We start from the raw sequence: 15,544 nt of genomic DNA on the forward strand, positions 1-15,544 counted from the left end.
ACAAAAGGATACTCCCACCCCCATTTAGCTCCATGCAAACTAACACACAGTTTAAACAGAAAAAAGTTGAAAGAAGCTGGTACCAGCAACACCAAACTTTGAAGCAATCTAGGAAAAACTTTTGAAGTAGAGCTTTTATTTCTCCAAGTAACAGCTTGCTTAGTTGTTCTAAAATTAATTTAGCAAGATGATCAAACAAAAACCTTAATTAACTCAAGTTATTCTCTCTTTAGGAATCAGATTTTGTGATCCGCCTACAACTTTAACAAAACACACTTTCTAAAATTTATTTTTCTGACAGCAAGAGCAGGTCTTCATGGTTCTGGTGGTTTCAACAGGCAAGGTGAGGGGGATAAATGAGAGTGGAGTATAACAATAGTTCTGTAAGTAGGAAAACTAGTCAGAGTCATTTCCAATGGATTTTTGCCCCAACAGGAGCCAACTCTGGAATCTGAAGCATAAACTATTTCAGGAACTACAATGATTTCCATGGCCAAGAAGCAAACAAGACTGTTCATGTGCTGTTGAAATTCTGTTGTGGTAAAAACAGGGAAGCACCTGCTCCAAGCACAGGGCCTCCTTCACAGCAGGGAATCCTAACAGGATCTCCCCAAAACAGCTCTCTTCCTTGCTTTTCTGTCAAGTTCAGCTGAAATTAAACCAGACTACAAAAGAAGAGGAAATACACATGTAAACACAAACAAATTTCCCTTGGAAAACGATGGTAAAAGTAATATGAAAAGTTTTTGTTAGCTAGAATTAGCATAAATCACAGCATGAGTTTCCATTTTATAATTACACTGTGTTGTGTATGCTACAAGTTCTCAAAGTCGTCTTAAACTTCACATTTTTGGAAATATCTGTGTATGTATGCTTAAACATAAATATATATATATGCATGTATAAAAGCCAGAAGGAGTTATACTATTCCTGCTTTTTGGCTACTCAGCATTATTTAACCTCTGAAAAAATATAAGCCTGAAAACTCTCTGAGCTTTCCAGTCATCTCATGAAAGAAAAAGTTTTCATTAAAAAAAAAAAAAAAAAAAAAGAAATCCAGAAACAACTGTTTTAAAGAAAGTAATTCAGATTGAATAAAGATGCCCACAAATCACTACTCTCTGGTTTACCTCCTTAATAATTGCATCCTATGTTATGAGATAAAAAAAAAATTACTTCTGCATAAAAAATGCATCATTTATGACAAGACTTTATTGTAACTTCTGGTGAGGATACATAGTTTTATATTTCAATTGACAGTACTTTCATCTAGGGCTCCTTTCACAGTTTTCATGCTATTTTAAGATATGAAAGACCTACAAAAACTGCTAATATCATGGGTATTTGTGATTTTTCCAGTATGTTGGATTCCTGTCTCCCCTAGAGTAAACAGCTCTTCATCACTGCAGAAGGTATAGTCCAGCCCCACAGCAAAAGGACACCAGGCATGTCAAACCCTAAAAAGCTTTGGCATGCTCTCAAACTAGAAACAGCACACAGAAATCACAATCCATCTTTTTGAATAAATAGCGGCAGGAAAGGAGAAATGGCACACTATCCCCCACAGTCACAATGGCACAACAACCTCTCAGGAAAAAAATATATCACCCAGGAGACAGATTAAAAAGAATCCATAAAACGTGATGAAGAGAAAAATTGGAACAGTAGAAGGAAAGATGAAAGCAATACATCCACATAACCTTAATTACTGAGTTTGGGGCTTGCCTCACCCTCCCCCCATCTGCATTTGCTTAATCTTGCGGAATTCAAACTATTACTTTCTTTAAACATTCTTTTAAACACAGTCCTAGAAGTGGCACTCAGATTAATTGTCATTATTAAGAACATGACATGTGCAATGTAAATTGCTAGAACTGCCCCATTTTGCACCAGAAGACTGGAGTACAGAATGGGACCTGGGGGCTGATTATCAGGGGGTACAGTCATTCTCCTTCACTTTCTTAATCTACAAAACATACAAATGTTTGTATGCAAAGTGGAAGCCCTCTGTGGGAAATGCCAAAAGCAAAATAACCCCCACTACCTCCCATAATCACTTACATAGCTGGTATTTATCTTCCTGAAAGAGTTGAGAGATGTTTAAGTTTTATCAAAGAAGAGATTAAAAGATGCTTCTCCCATCTCAGGAAAGTGCCCTACATGTTTCACTGACTATGGTCTGATGGAGTAATGCTGTCATAATCATCCCTTGTCCTTTGTGCACAGTGAGAAAGGCAAGATTTTCATCTATCCATATTAAAATAATAAAAATCCAAGTATAAATAGTTTTATTCAAATGAGAAGCATTTCTAATCCTTTGAATTCATCTCAGTAGATACTTCACACTTACCCTCCATCCCTCAACTTTAGTCCAAAAAACACCCTCCTTTTAAAAAAAAAAAAAAGATTAATTAATTCCCATGCTTTATCTATAGTAGCAAGTAACTTAAGACAGTGTGAGGAGATCCTGCACTCTGAGCAGTGAACCAGCTGGTGCTGATCACCAAATGCTCCCAGAATAGGATTACAGGGCTTTACTTGGGACTAGCACTGATCCAGTGCTGTGGGCTAACTGCCCCTTATCAGCTTTGGGAGTGCTCCTGGAGAGCATCTTCCTGTTGAATTTAATTTGAAAAAGCCTGCTTTGTCAAGTCTGAAATTGCTTCATGACACAAACCAAAAGGTACTAACTGAAGCAGAGACTGATTTCAAAATTAACCTAGTGATTTAAACTCACATCTACACACTCACACTCTTCAGTCCCTGCTATGATATCAATTTTTTTTTGGTGAAGCTCCCCCAAGAAAATGTGCAGAGGATCTCTACCTGCATTAATACAAGAAATAAAACAATCTCACAGCTTTCACCTGGGCTGAGAAGTACAGGCTGGTCCAAAGGCAGTTCCAGCATACGTGCTGCTTTCACGGCCCCTAACACACTTCATCAGAGCCACTCACAAACTTCCCCCAGCTCTCCACTGCATGATGCATTTCTCACCTTCCTAAAGCATAAAATCAGTCCAAGATGAACTTGAAAAAAGCTATTATGTCAAGAGCTCAAACTTCCTTGGAGGTATATTGCTATCAGTCTTTGTCGTAAACATCAGCTTCCATGCTCAGCTTCTTCCTCAGCTTTTAAGATCTCCACAAAAAGTCACAACCAATCTCAAACTGATTTGAGAAAAAAAAAATTTTTTTTTTCTTTTTTTTTTTTCCTAGAAGGCTGAAACAATAAGCTTACACCTCCATCTTAAGACTAAAACTATGAAATATATTCAGTCTTAAAAGTACTAAAACTGTTATGGGTAAACCTTAAAAAATTTAGCAAGAGCTTCTCTACCAACATAGATGTATGGCTGACTCATTAAGTGCAAGAAGAAAAGTCTGATGAAATTACTTTAAAAAAACTAAGACTTAACTTTTAATTTCAATTAAAAATTATTAATTTTAAAATTACTTGGCACAGCATGTAGGAAAAACAAAATACTTGTTTATTCAAGTGTGTTATGCCTCAGCTTCTGGACAAGACACAGCTTCTGGCAGCTCAAATTTCTTGTACTGAAGTATACCCAAAAAACCATTCCTATACAGTGGAATGCCTGGTTGACACCTGATGCCTGAAATTTTGCATAAATCCACCAGGGAAGATGTTCAGTCACAGAAATTAAAAGTGGAAAAGTGAAGAGAGAAAGCAGAAGTCTCTAACACACTTCATAATGTTTGAACAATTGCATCCTCCCCACATCCTTTCTTGAGGGCAGTAAGAAGAAATCCCTGGCTCAGACTGGATTTCAACTAGCAGAGTTTGTTTCTCCTTATTTTAGGGCTAGAGGAGATACCTCAATTTCTGCCCTGGGTGAGAAGTGGAAACAGGTTTTTTATTGGGAGCTGAAGGCTTGGCTAGAGCTCCCAAGGGCATTCTGTAGACCACTCACCATTGATTCAATTATTCTTTTTCTCTTCCCAGAGCTACTTAAGGTTGGATTTCAATTGCAGAAAATTTGTCTAATAGAAACAAAAAATATTTCCTAAGGTAATATTTTTACTACTATGCAGGTACTAGGCAGCTATAGTAACCCCCCCTGATAACTGCACACATCACTCCTTCCACCCTTCAGGAGAGATGTTTTTGGGAGGTAAAGCAACCCATTCTACCACAGCAAAGACAGGTAACAGCAGTATAAACTCTCTCATTATGAGTGGCACTCCAGATAAGAGCTTTCAGAGATGACAGTGATGAAAAGTTTATGGTTGATAAATCAATACTGCATATGAATAGTAAGAAATCAAGCAATCAATGGATTCCAATTATGTATGTACCCCATCAAGACAGGAATCAGTCATTGAAAGTGGGAGCTAAAGTAAAAACCTCTCTCTAGATGAGCTAGTGGGATCAACAGTAATCCTTCACAGCTGGACACGTGCACCCTACAGCACTCCACAGAGCTCAAAAAATACAATCTAAGAGCTCATTTACACACTAGTAGTTAAGGAACATTGAGCTGCCTTTCAGCTGATAGATATCTCACAGTTTTTGCAGCCTCTGAAATAAATCCTTGTAATTCAAAATGTGCCATTAGCATTCACAAAAGGTGAAACAGACTCCCCAAACAAAAGCAAACAATACCCCTGAACAGTTACTCAGAAGCCTCTGCAATGAGTTAATGCAAAGAAACTTCTGTTTACTAACAGCTAGCAATTAAAGCCCCAGAGCATACATTTTGTGTCATTTTGAACCTTTGTAATTTGTATGAAAATAGTCTCTAGAAGAGGCAGAATAAAAATGAAGTGTCTGTTAAAATGTGTGAGAGATGTACCTAATTATAAACCACAATAAGATTCAGCTGGTACTTTAAAAATATTTGGTCTTAGTTTCCTAATACTAGAGCTTAGCAGCTGCCCAGCCAAACTTTGCCAACCAACCTCCTAACTACAGATCCTCTAGTTTTCCAAAGGGGATATTGTTACAGAAAGAGAACCATGAATATCAATGTACTGTCTTCCAATTTGTTTCTTACATTCATAGCACAATTATAAGTCAGATTTTGCTCCCTACCATTTACACCCACTTTTCACAGGTGCAAAGGGTTTCATTAAACAAGGAGGATAGAATAAATTCATAGAGTACCGGGTGTAATAGCTACCACCCAGCTTAAAAACAGATAAATCCAAAGTAACTTCTAGTATGCGTTATTCAATCTGTCTCATACATATGTATTCCATAAAAATCTTGATCTCAATCTAGTTTACTAACAATTAAGGGCCAATGCAAAAGCCAAGCTGCATTAAATAAATCAATATGAACTCTAGTGGATTTTACTTTAAAATATTACATGCAATTATTGGACATACAACAGAATTGCCTTCTTGGAGGCACAACAGTTACCTGTTCATGGTTTCCAGACAGACAGCCAACACATCTAAATACCAGGTAAGTAACAATCCCCTGCCCAAAGGGGGCTAGGTCTGAAACATGGATAAGTTTTTGTCATTCTAACTCAGGCTTAACTCTTTCCAGCCCAGATATTTTCTATACATCGATCTTCTCACTCTGAGACAGTCCTAGAAAGGATTTATGCCCTACTTGGCTCACCAACACAAACCTTGTATATGTCTCCCAACATATACAAAAATGTATGCTCACAATAAGCAAAACAGAGCAAATAAGTAAGCCTTATTTGTTACCCACAGAGACAAGCTACACCACTGACTGCTAAAATGCAGAAATCCAACCTGAGAGCTGTTGTTTTAAGGAAGAAAGGCAGGCAGGCAATCACCTCTCTAGAGCACCTCCACACCAGGTATTGCAAATTAATTGCATTCCCCAGATGTTGTTCCCCAGGCTCCCTCACAGCTGCCTCTTTGCTGCTTGATGAGCCCACACCTGCTCTGTACATGGAGTTCTCTGCCAACCCACAAATGCCCTCCCTTCAGGCCTATCTACACATGGGTAAAGCTGCCAGAAATCCTGTAACAATACCCTGCGGGATTCAACGTACGGGCAAAAAGAATTTAACCATGGGCTTGACCCTGCCACTGTTGCAGTCAGTGGTAACTCTCCCAGCTGATTTCAGTGCAACAAGGTCAATTTTCCTGCTGGGGAGCTGCAATATTCCACAATGTTCACAAAGGAGAGTGTCAGGAGAAAATAGCTAGGTTTCTGTCCTACGGTGATGGGAGCAATCAGTCTTTACACTACCAGACAGACAGTTAAACCAGAACTGCTGTCAATGCAAAAATCTCTCAGCAGAAGAGCTTTCTTTAGCCCAAAGAGCTGAGTATCTGCATCTTTAAGAGAGGCAGAACTGCAGAAGTTTTGTTACTCACCTTTCTAAAGCTACTTTTTCCTTCAAGAAGTCATATTCTCCTTAGTCTCTGAGTCAAAATGATGTAAGGAAACACAATAACCACTCATTTACTTTACAGCATTCCTATAAAATTTCTGTAAAATATTTCTGGTGATTTTCCTAAACATCATTTTTTCCTCAATACTAGGTTTTAAAGATTTAAGATAATGGAACTTTCACAAAGGGATGTAAACTCAACCTATAAGTATCTGCACAAGGTGAAAGTCTTGATAAATCAATGATGCCAAAGAAACACGGGCAATTTTTTGCCCTCTGTATCTGAAAGCTCAGATTTTCCAGTTTGTCTGATTCAATAAACATGATCTATTAGATGATGGAGAAAATGAATCTTGCTACATCAAGTAATATAAAAAATTCATTTGAGATGCTGGATTTCATCTCAAAAACATGGCCCTTTTCCAGGAGGAAGTAGTAAAAAGTAACACTATTTGCTTTAGCACAATAGATACTTCATCTGGGTATGCTGTTTGAGATAAGTAGCTAGATTTTATTCTAACTCTGAAAATTGAAACCTGTACTGTTCTGTCCTCTTATCTGCACAAACTAACATATCCATAAGCATACATAATTTAGTAATTGTGTCGAGAGATTCTGAAAATAATAAGAAAAAATAATAAATGTTTCATTTAATAAATAATAAATATACGGGTAAAAGTTTGCTTCATGCAGAGTGAGCTTGAGAAAGAAATGATGCAGTGGGTGCATCCATCAGCAATCTAGAGAGACATTAGAAGTTCCAGGTATGAAGGGAGTGTAATTTCTTCTTCACTCTGAAGGTATGTAAGTCACAGTTCTCTGGCTCAAGAAGTTCTCTGTCTACTACTAAACCCCTCAAGAGTTGTATAAGCACTGCTCTCCCCATTTCATAGAAAGAAAATTGTTTTAAGACTAAGAAAAAAAATAAAATTAAAAAAATAGACATGGCTTCAAAGGGGCCTAATTACAAAAAATGGACTAAAGAGGAGGAAAGAGAGGTGGACTGAGGAAAGGTTAGTCAGGACAATGAAGAATGAAACCTGGTTCCCAGCTGTGACCCCACTGTATGTGACTGGACTGACTCTTTTAGAAACTTCTTTTGGGGGTTCCTTATCTGTAGGAAAATTACGTGATCTCTGATGGTAAGAATTAATTTACATTTGTTAAATGTGCTGGGGCATTCATATTGCAGTGCCACAAAATAAGACACTTTATAAGAAACTTTGATGCAGTCATGACAATTATGCTGTTTTATTAGTACTACACCATTTATTCAAAGTAGGGTATAAATCCCTCATGGTATAATTTTAAAACTCTCTCTGATTCTAAAAGCTCACAGTCTATAACCTTGATCCAACACACGTTTAGAACATGCATTCTAGAGCCTGCACCAACATCCACAAAAAGAGAATGAAAATATCTCACTTTCTTTTTTTCATTGACCTTTCTCTTTTCTTCACCTGAACATCAGCAGAATCAATCTATTGTAAAATCAGAGCCAGTTCTTGGAACCAGATTTCATTGCTCAGACAGCAATAACATCTTAATATAAATCATTCTAATTGTTCACCATAGTAAATACTTAAAATTAATTCTTCACAGACACTGTTGCTTTTTAAGAACAATTTATGTAAATCATATACAATGGTAAAGAAAAACATACTTAAGACTTGAAATTGTACTGCTTGCATATCAGGCATCTGGACCCTAGCAACTGGAATATTGCCTACTCTGCCTGATATTCATCAGTATCTGTGTTCCACAGAGATCCAAGACAGCGAATAAGCTCTCTAGATTTGAGGCAGTGAGATGAAGGAGGAAGGTAGAAAGAAGAGGAAAACTACACTTGAAATTGTGTGGGTCACATTACTGCATCAAATGCACTATACCCCTCCCATGCTGTTCCTTTCCAGACCTGAACAACCTCTTCCTCCTGTCCCCAAGGAGTGTACACGGGAACCCTCCTCAGCTCCTGCCACCATCTCCAGGTGACACGGAGAGTTGCCATCATTATCCATCTGAAACACTTTATACAAGTAGTTTATTTAACACACCAGGTATGAAACAGCCTTAATAGCAAAGTTTGTATTTTAAAGACTGTCTTCTAATAAGCAGGAGAGCCTTAGGTAATTCAAGTTTACTTTGGCACTCGCTCCATTGACGGTGTAGTGCCCTTAGGGGTCTGAGGACTAAGAATGCAAGATGAAACACAAGCCGTAAGACCCTTGGTTACCATGAATGCCATCAAAACCTCTAAATTTGCAGACTGTTTTAAAACGCACCCTCCCTTCTAGCTGCAAATAGCAAAGTCCTGATGTGGTTGCCAAGAAACCAGTACTTGCAATTCACAGAGTTCACGTTTGAGAGATATTTGCACTCACAAACATTTACAAAAGCAAAACTGAAGCAAACCAGAAAATGTGGTATAAATTCATCTTATGATTTCTCAGTACCACCCTAAAAAAAGCACACATCCCAATCTTCAGATTACTGCGCTCTCAAATAAATGGACTTTGTTCCAACTGCTTCCCTGAAACATGGAATTGCCTCCCCATGTACTCTGCCACACCCAGCCTTGATGGGTTTCCCTGACATCTCCTCATGAATTATAGCACGGTCGCTGGGGTCCTCACCAACATCAGGGCTCTTCTAACTCGTTGTCCCACTCTGTGCATTGCTGCACCAGTTCACTGATTAAATCCAGAGTTAATCATGATTATTGTGCTGTAAAGCACCTTGGGAAACATGACATGAAAAGTACTAAAAATGCAGTTGAATTTGATTATGCTGTATCTTCTCAAACCCATTTATATGTTAAAGACTGTCTTTTATTAGATTCACTATTATATTTCATATAAACTCCAGTCTCAATCCAATTTTCCTGTGTCATTTTAATTATTAATATTGCTGTTTGCAACCAGAGATTTGACAAGGTTAGGTCCTATTTGTGCTAGGCCCTGTACAGACATAAAACAAATGGCATTTCCCAGTAAAGATAATTCACAAGGTGTAACAGCCAATAAAAAACAAGAAAGAAAAGATAAAACAACTGCTTGAGACAAACAAGCAAAAAGCAGGAAGGAAAACCACAGGTAAATGACAAACTGTCCATGTAACTATTTTAAACAAAATTGTTTGCTGCTTTTTAAATTCCCCAAAATATATGCATTCACCAACTTCAGTCATGCAATGCTGATTTATTTTACATATTAATTCATTTTAGGGGATTAAGGATAAATAAAAATGTGTAGTCAGAAAAGTTACAGGTAGTTCTGAAAATCCAAATCTAAGGATTTAAGATTTCTGCAATTCACCAGGACACTGCTACATTTATAGTAGTGCAATGAGTAGAATCTCATTGAAACAGAATACATCTTATACCTTCTGATAGTTTTCTGTTGTTAGGATTCCACAGATAAATAAAGGACATCCTAAGATGCTCCTTGACAGTTCAACTGCTCTGAAGGTACTCTGTAGTTTACTAGGTGATCCTTTGCTGTACTTAGTCAAAAAGATGTGCTTCATCACTTCATCTCTTCTTTTATATATCATTTTCCAATTTTTCATTTATTTTCAATTTTGTCCAGTCGTGGTATCATTGTGGAGGTATGAAAATGAGGAAAACGGTTATTAAGCCAGGAAGGTAAATGTGAAGCACAAATGGCAAAACTTTGCTGAAAATTTTTTCAGCAATGAATAGCAATTCAGAAAGGCTACAAGTCTTCAGAAATTGTGTGATATACCAAAGTTTTCCCAAGGTGTTTTTCAACACAGTTTCAAAAGGATGGCACAGACGACCTTCTTCCCTATGAACAAAAAGCTTCTCCAAGGGGAGCAGATATCAATAAAGACTGCTGCATGTCCAGCATCAGATGATGAAACTTCCTTTCCAATACCCATTTGCAAGGAAAGAAAGACCAAGACTTTGGTATAGGAAACCAAGTAATCAAGCCAGAGATTTAGAAACATATCCAAGTATAAATTTACATTTTGCCTTTAGGAAATGTTACTTTAACAGAGAAGAAAAAAAGGACTAGAAAAGAGGCTCATGGCACAACTTTGGCCTACTTCAGTTGCCTTGACTCTACCAGTTCTTGTATCCTGAATCCATGTAGAACAAACAATTCTTATTTGATAAAAACCCTCCTTTTAATGAAAAAATAGTCCTTCTTCCATTTACATTTTTTTCTCACCAGCATCACATTTACTTTACAAAAAAATCTAACTATAACCACATTAAATTGACAGGAGCATTTACCTGCAGAAAAAAAAGAAAAAAGAAAAAAAAAAAAAGCAGAATAGTAAGTGGTAATTTTAAAAGCATAAAAACCCATTCTGTCTTATCTGATTAGTCCTGCCCATCTTCATGTATTAAGGTTGTATACTCACAGCATTATCCTATTTGTAATCTTCAAACATACAAGGCCTTGAGACCAGCCTTTCTAGATACCAGTGACAGGCAAGATTCTATCCTGCTAAGGAAGGATTATTGTCTTCCTGTTTCAGAAAGCAAGCGAGGGGGAATCACGAAATAAAATAACATTGTGTGTCTCTACAAGTCACTGTGACTCTCCTTGTTTTAATTTCTGTTGTTATTAAGGCTTTCATCTAAAGCATATCAGCAGAAACAGCAGAATAGAAATATAAACTGCTACTGAAGCAGGCTGATGCTAGTGATGACTGATGACTTGGATTCATCACTTTTTAGTCACTAGACAAAGAAAGGAGGAGGAATGGGGGGAAATTGTACTGTAGTAATTAGAGATCCAGGTTTATTAGTAAAGGCTGTTTTTATGCAGTGTAAAAGAGCACTCTGTACCACAAATCAAGAAAATATGCACATATGCAAAACAAGCAAGAATTTTTTCCGTCACTTTTTATATAAATATATGAAGTACACTAATAAAGCAAGGAGAAATAATTGTATTACTGATTTAACTACTCAGTAGCTATGCCAAGAAAGAAGTCAGTTTATTAGGTAACTTCTCACACTGGAGTAGCATCCAAATTACTTTTGTCTTATAGAATGTATTATTTTAAATGATCAAGGTCACTCTTTAAACAGACTTTTTCTCCCTCTAGTTGTGCCTGTATCACACTTTAAATAATATAAAAGGAAATGTAATTTTACTCAGGAGTTCCTTAAATACTGTCAAATTTGTCACCGTTCACTATAAACCAGACACTTGTCAAAGTGAATCAGCAACTGGCCACTTGCTGGCTAAAGAAAGCTGAGTCACTGCTTCTGATCTAATAGCAATGTCCTACATCACACTCAGAATACACATCAGTGTGTTGTTTACCAGCCTAAAAGGAAAATAAGTTATTGCTGTGAGTCACAGAGGGAAGGGAAAAAACACAGAAATGAAGATGAATGTCTGGAGCCCAGAACAACCGGAAACGATAAACAAAACCCTGACACACAGAGAAGGCAGGAATTGAGTGCCAGGAAAAGACAAATACTGCTATAGATTCAGATGTCTTTCTCTGATAACAACCACAAAGATTAGTGTTTGCTGCCAGCTAAATCACAAAGAAAAATCTTCTACTGTCCTGTACTTCAGCCCGGATTATTAGATTGTATTGAACTGTATAATTAGGCTACCACCAAATTAAGTACAGCTAAAGTTCATCTGTACTTCATATAAATATAAATATGCTAAATTAAAGGGTTTTCTCACTGAAAATCAATAGTGATATAATCATCCATCTCTTTAACATTGAAGATGACATGTTTCCTTTCCATTAAAAAACTGCAGATTTGCCATGATTAAAGAATCAAATAAAAAAAAATATGAACGTTTCAGAGCCAGGGAAGAAGGAGCAGCTCAGCTCTGGTTCTAGCAGACAGAAACTCATCACCAAGAAAATGAACTGAGGAAGGAGGGTGTTTCCAGCATACCAACTAAAAATATAATCAGGAAGAGGATTAAAAGCGTGCTTGTTCTGAATGATTCATGAAACATAATTTCTGCTCTTGCCCAGGTAATTAGAAGGCTTTCAACTCCAGTTCAGAGATCTGGTTTGGGGAATTTTTTATTCTCAAAACTATTCATCCAAAAGAGTTTTTCCTCCTTTCAAATGTTGACATCAAGGCAAGAGATGTAGAAATGCAAAATATGCTTTTTATCAATTAATAAGAGTCCAAGATTTTAAGTTCCCCAATACCAGTCAAGGGACAAGAAAAACCCCAATCACTTCAGGGTGAGTTTCTGAGGAAGAATCCTAAACTACAACTCGGCGATACTCCCGGTTGGGAAGGAAAGATATGAAAAAGGCAAACAACATATAATTTTAAAGAATAGCTACAGGACAAAACATATCACATTCACTCACAACTTTTTTTGTAGTCTGACTTCAGTTATTAAAAAATAAAAAAAGCAAGCAAAGCATAATCAAAACTTTACTTCTGACCGCTTAATTACACAACTAGAAAACTCATGGTAACTCTCAGCACAGAAGTCTGATCTGAGTGCCTCTGCTGGCAGACTTGACAAGCATTAGGCTTATGAAACAGATCTGTTATTTTTGTGCTCTGTGATGGGCTAATTTATTAATTTGCATGTTGCATTATGTGTTAATGAATGCCTTACATAGGATAATGCACAAAATTCTAATATAAGATGAGGAGCTTTCAGATGTAACATTGTCACTAGAGCTCAAAAAAACAGAAAGCTGATAACAAAATGAATGTCACAGATCTTTTGATGAAGCATGAAAAAGCTTCCTGAATGAACTAACTCAGTCTCTTGGGAGAGCAAGAAAATACTTCTTCACACAACATCAGAAGGTCTGTCTTACTTTTAACTCTTCTCCAAGTGCTTTATTTTATTAAGTTTTTGTTGCTAGAGATTGTGTTAGTCTTGTTCCATGAGGTATCCACTAGTGATTTCTTTCCAATTTCAGACTAATATTTTTTAATTCTCTAAGTCTGGCTTTAAGAAGTTTCCTCATTCGTTGGTGTTACAATAAGTATTTGTATTGCTAAACAGCTCTGAAACATAAGTAAACTTTTCACAAAGGTTTTATGTTTTGTAAAACTTGCACTGCTTTATTTTGCACAGACTGCTGAGCAACAGTCACAGCTTAACCCTTTTACATGGTCTGGATTAAAAAATGACATGAAATATCCTCTATTCTCATCAATCATTTCAGTCACAGATCATTTTTCCATCACTTCTATATGGTTTTGGAGTCCAGAAAGATTATCTACAACATGTAAAAGGAAGAAAATTTGTCCATTCTCTAATCCTTTAAAATAATTGTTTACTCTGTCTAAAACAAGGTGGTCTGCAAATCCTGTTTCCTGGAACTGAGATAAGGAGAGAGGGGTTCAAAATAAGTTCCAATTTTAAGTTATCTCAAGTCAAAAAGGCACTAAAATATCACATAACTTTAATTCCTGGCTCCAGAGTACCTCTTTATTAACACTTTGCTCCTTGGAATTTGTGTATCTGTTTGTGTGTATATGTCTGAGCACACAAAGAGCCTTCTGACCAACCCATATTCAGTGGTGTTACATGAAGGTTATTAATGACACTCTCAAAACTTTTATGGTTTCTGTTATGGTGGCAGAAAAAACAGATAATTTTAGACAACAAAGTATAACAATCAAGATTTAATGAAAGGTAGAAAACTCATCAATACATTTTTGACAACACTAAACCTCAGCAAAATCACATCAATGACAGACATAATGCACACTTTCTCTAGAAGTCAGTAATTGAGAATATTTTTAACGTAATAATAACAAACTTATTTTTCTGTTTTAAAACAATAAACAAGAGAAGTATCAAGCTTTCATCCTTCCCTGCTCTCTCCCAGAGCTGCATTTCTAGATATGACAAGATGTAGTCACTGTACAATATTCATTCCCTATTTAATAGCAATAAAGCAGTTGGAGTTGTTTCAAGGCTGCAAAGCCTTAATGGCCATGGGTACTTTGAGGTGTATTTTTATGACTGTCTTCCCCCTGGCTCTGGGCATTGAACAGACATGAATTGTGGTGCTGTCCAGGGCAAGGAAACATTGCCTTCAGTTTACAGCAGGAGAACTGCAAGGCCCAGAAAATAAGTATCCTGACAAATGTTAGACATCCAGGTAGCTGTGGCAGAACTGGGAGATTCTGGTTGAACCATCAAGTTCATGAACTTAAATTAAGGATACAGAATGCAAAGCATGTTTTCTGACTCCAAAAAATCTGGTAGGCTTTCACATGAGGGGATGTTCATACAACACACTGCAGTGCAGTGGGTAACCCTAAAACTATCCTTACATTAGTTAGTCTGGGAATATGAAACAAACTTCCCATAAAGTTCAGTACTCATGGATATAGCTTACGGAGATGAGAGGCAGAGCAGTCTGGGCTGCACTGAAATTCATTCTGCCATAGAAATTGCTCTCAGTGTCTCAGACAACTTGTTTAAACCCAAGCAAGCAGGTTCTGCAATCTCAAGTAAACTTGGGGTAGCCTTCCAGCTGGGGACATGGGTAACCAAGTGGCTGCTTTCTGCTCTGTATCACACGTCTTCCTGCACCTCAGGAAAGCCAAAGTCTACCTTGTGTTTCAGTTCCCCAGCTTTAAAATAAGGATAATTTTTAGCTAAGGACAGGATTTTTCTGTCTCAGAGGCAAATTAAAATACATCATAAAAATTCAGGGAGCATTGAGCATCCCAGAGAAATACTATTTTGTTTTTTCCACAAATTTCTCCAACTCATTTTCCTCAGTGGAAGACAACTTACCACTGCACATTAAATCTTTACATTTACTGTTATTAATCTTTTACATTCTAAATGTAAATATATTCAATTAAACTTATGTTAGATCTCTCTTTGAGAATAATCTCTCATTTATTTTTCATATAAACAAACTTGAAATTCTTCTTTCCCTCAAGTTACTTATTTGCAGGTTACATTGGCACATGATAATACTTCCTAGTTACAAAGGTTAGCCACTCTGATAAAATTGCCAGCAATATTCTGTGTAAAACAAATCCCAAAAAGCAAACCAAAAGAAAGTATAGTACATTTTATAGAAAAAAAAAAAAAAAAAAAAAGAGTAGAACAACTGTCCTGTAATAAGTACAACAACTCTAATTCATAGTTGCATTGAAGTGATACCCTTGATAAATGACCTGAGATCCCTGAGCCTGTGACCTTCCTCAAGTAAGGTCTTGACATTTACTTGCCCTCTCTGATG

At 36.9% G+C, this 15,544-nt stretch overlaps 1 protein-coding gene across 11 annotated transcripts in view; it reads right to left on the reverse strand.

The window, feature by feature from the left end:
* The window catches only part of GRID1 (glutamate ionotropic receptor delta type subunit 1), a 554,391-nt gene that overhangs the window by 379,589 nt on the left and 159,258 nt on the right, over window positions 1-15,544 (reverse strand). The window contains exons 1-2 of one of the 11 annotated variants that reach the window (XM_088059613.1): window positions 5,603-5,693; window positions 5,386-5,465 (exon numbers count right to left, since the gene is read on the reverse strand). The exons of the other annotated variants lie outside the window; for them this stretch is intronic. The gene's annotated coding sequence lies outside the window, so the exon portion shown is untranslated. Of the gene's footprint in view, window positions 1-5,385; window positions 5,466-5,602; window positions 5,694-15,544 lie in introns of those variants that run through there. 11 annotated transcript variants of the gene reach the window in all.

Source organism: Pseudopodoces humilis, chromosome 9 (genome assembly GCF_049639895.1).
Source record: "Pseudopodoces humilis isolate 2021_Gansu_Grassland_sample_001 chromosome 9, ASM4963989v1, whole genome shotgun sequence".
Classification (NCBI taxonomy): Eukaryota; Metazoa; Chordata; class Aves; order Passeriformes; family Paridae; genus Pseudopodoces; species Pseudopodoces humilis.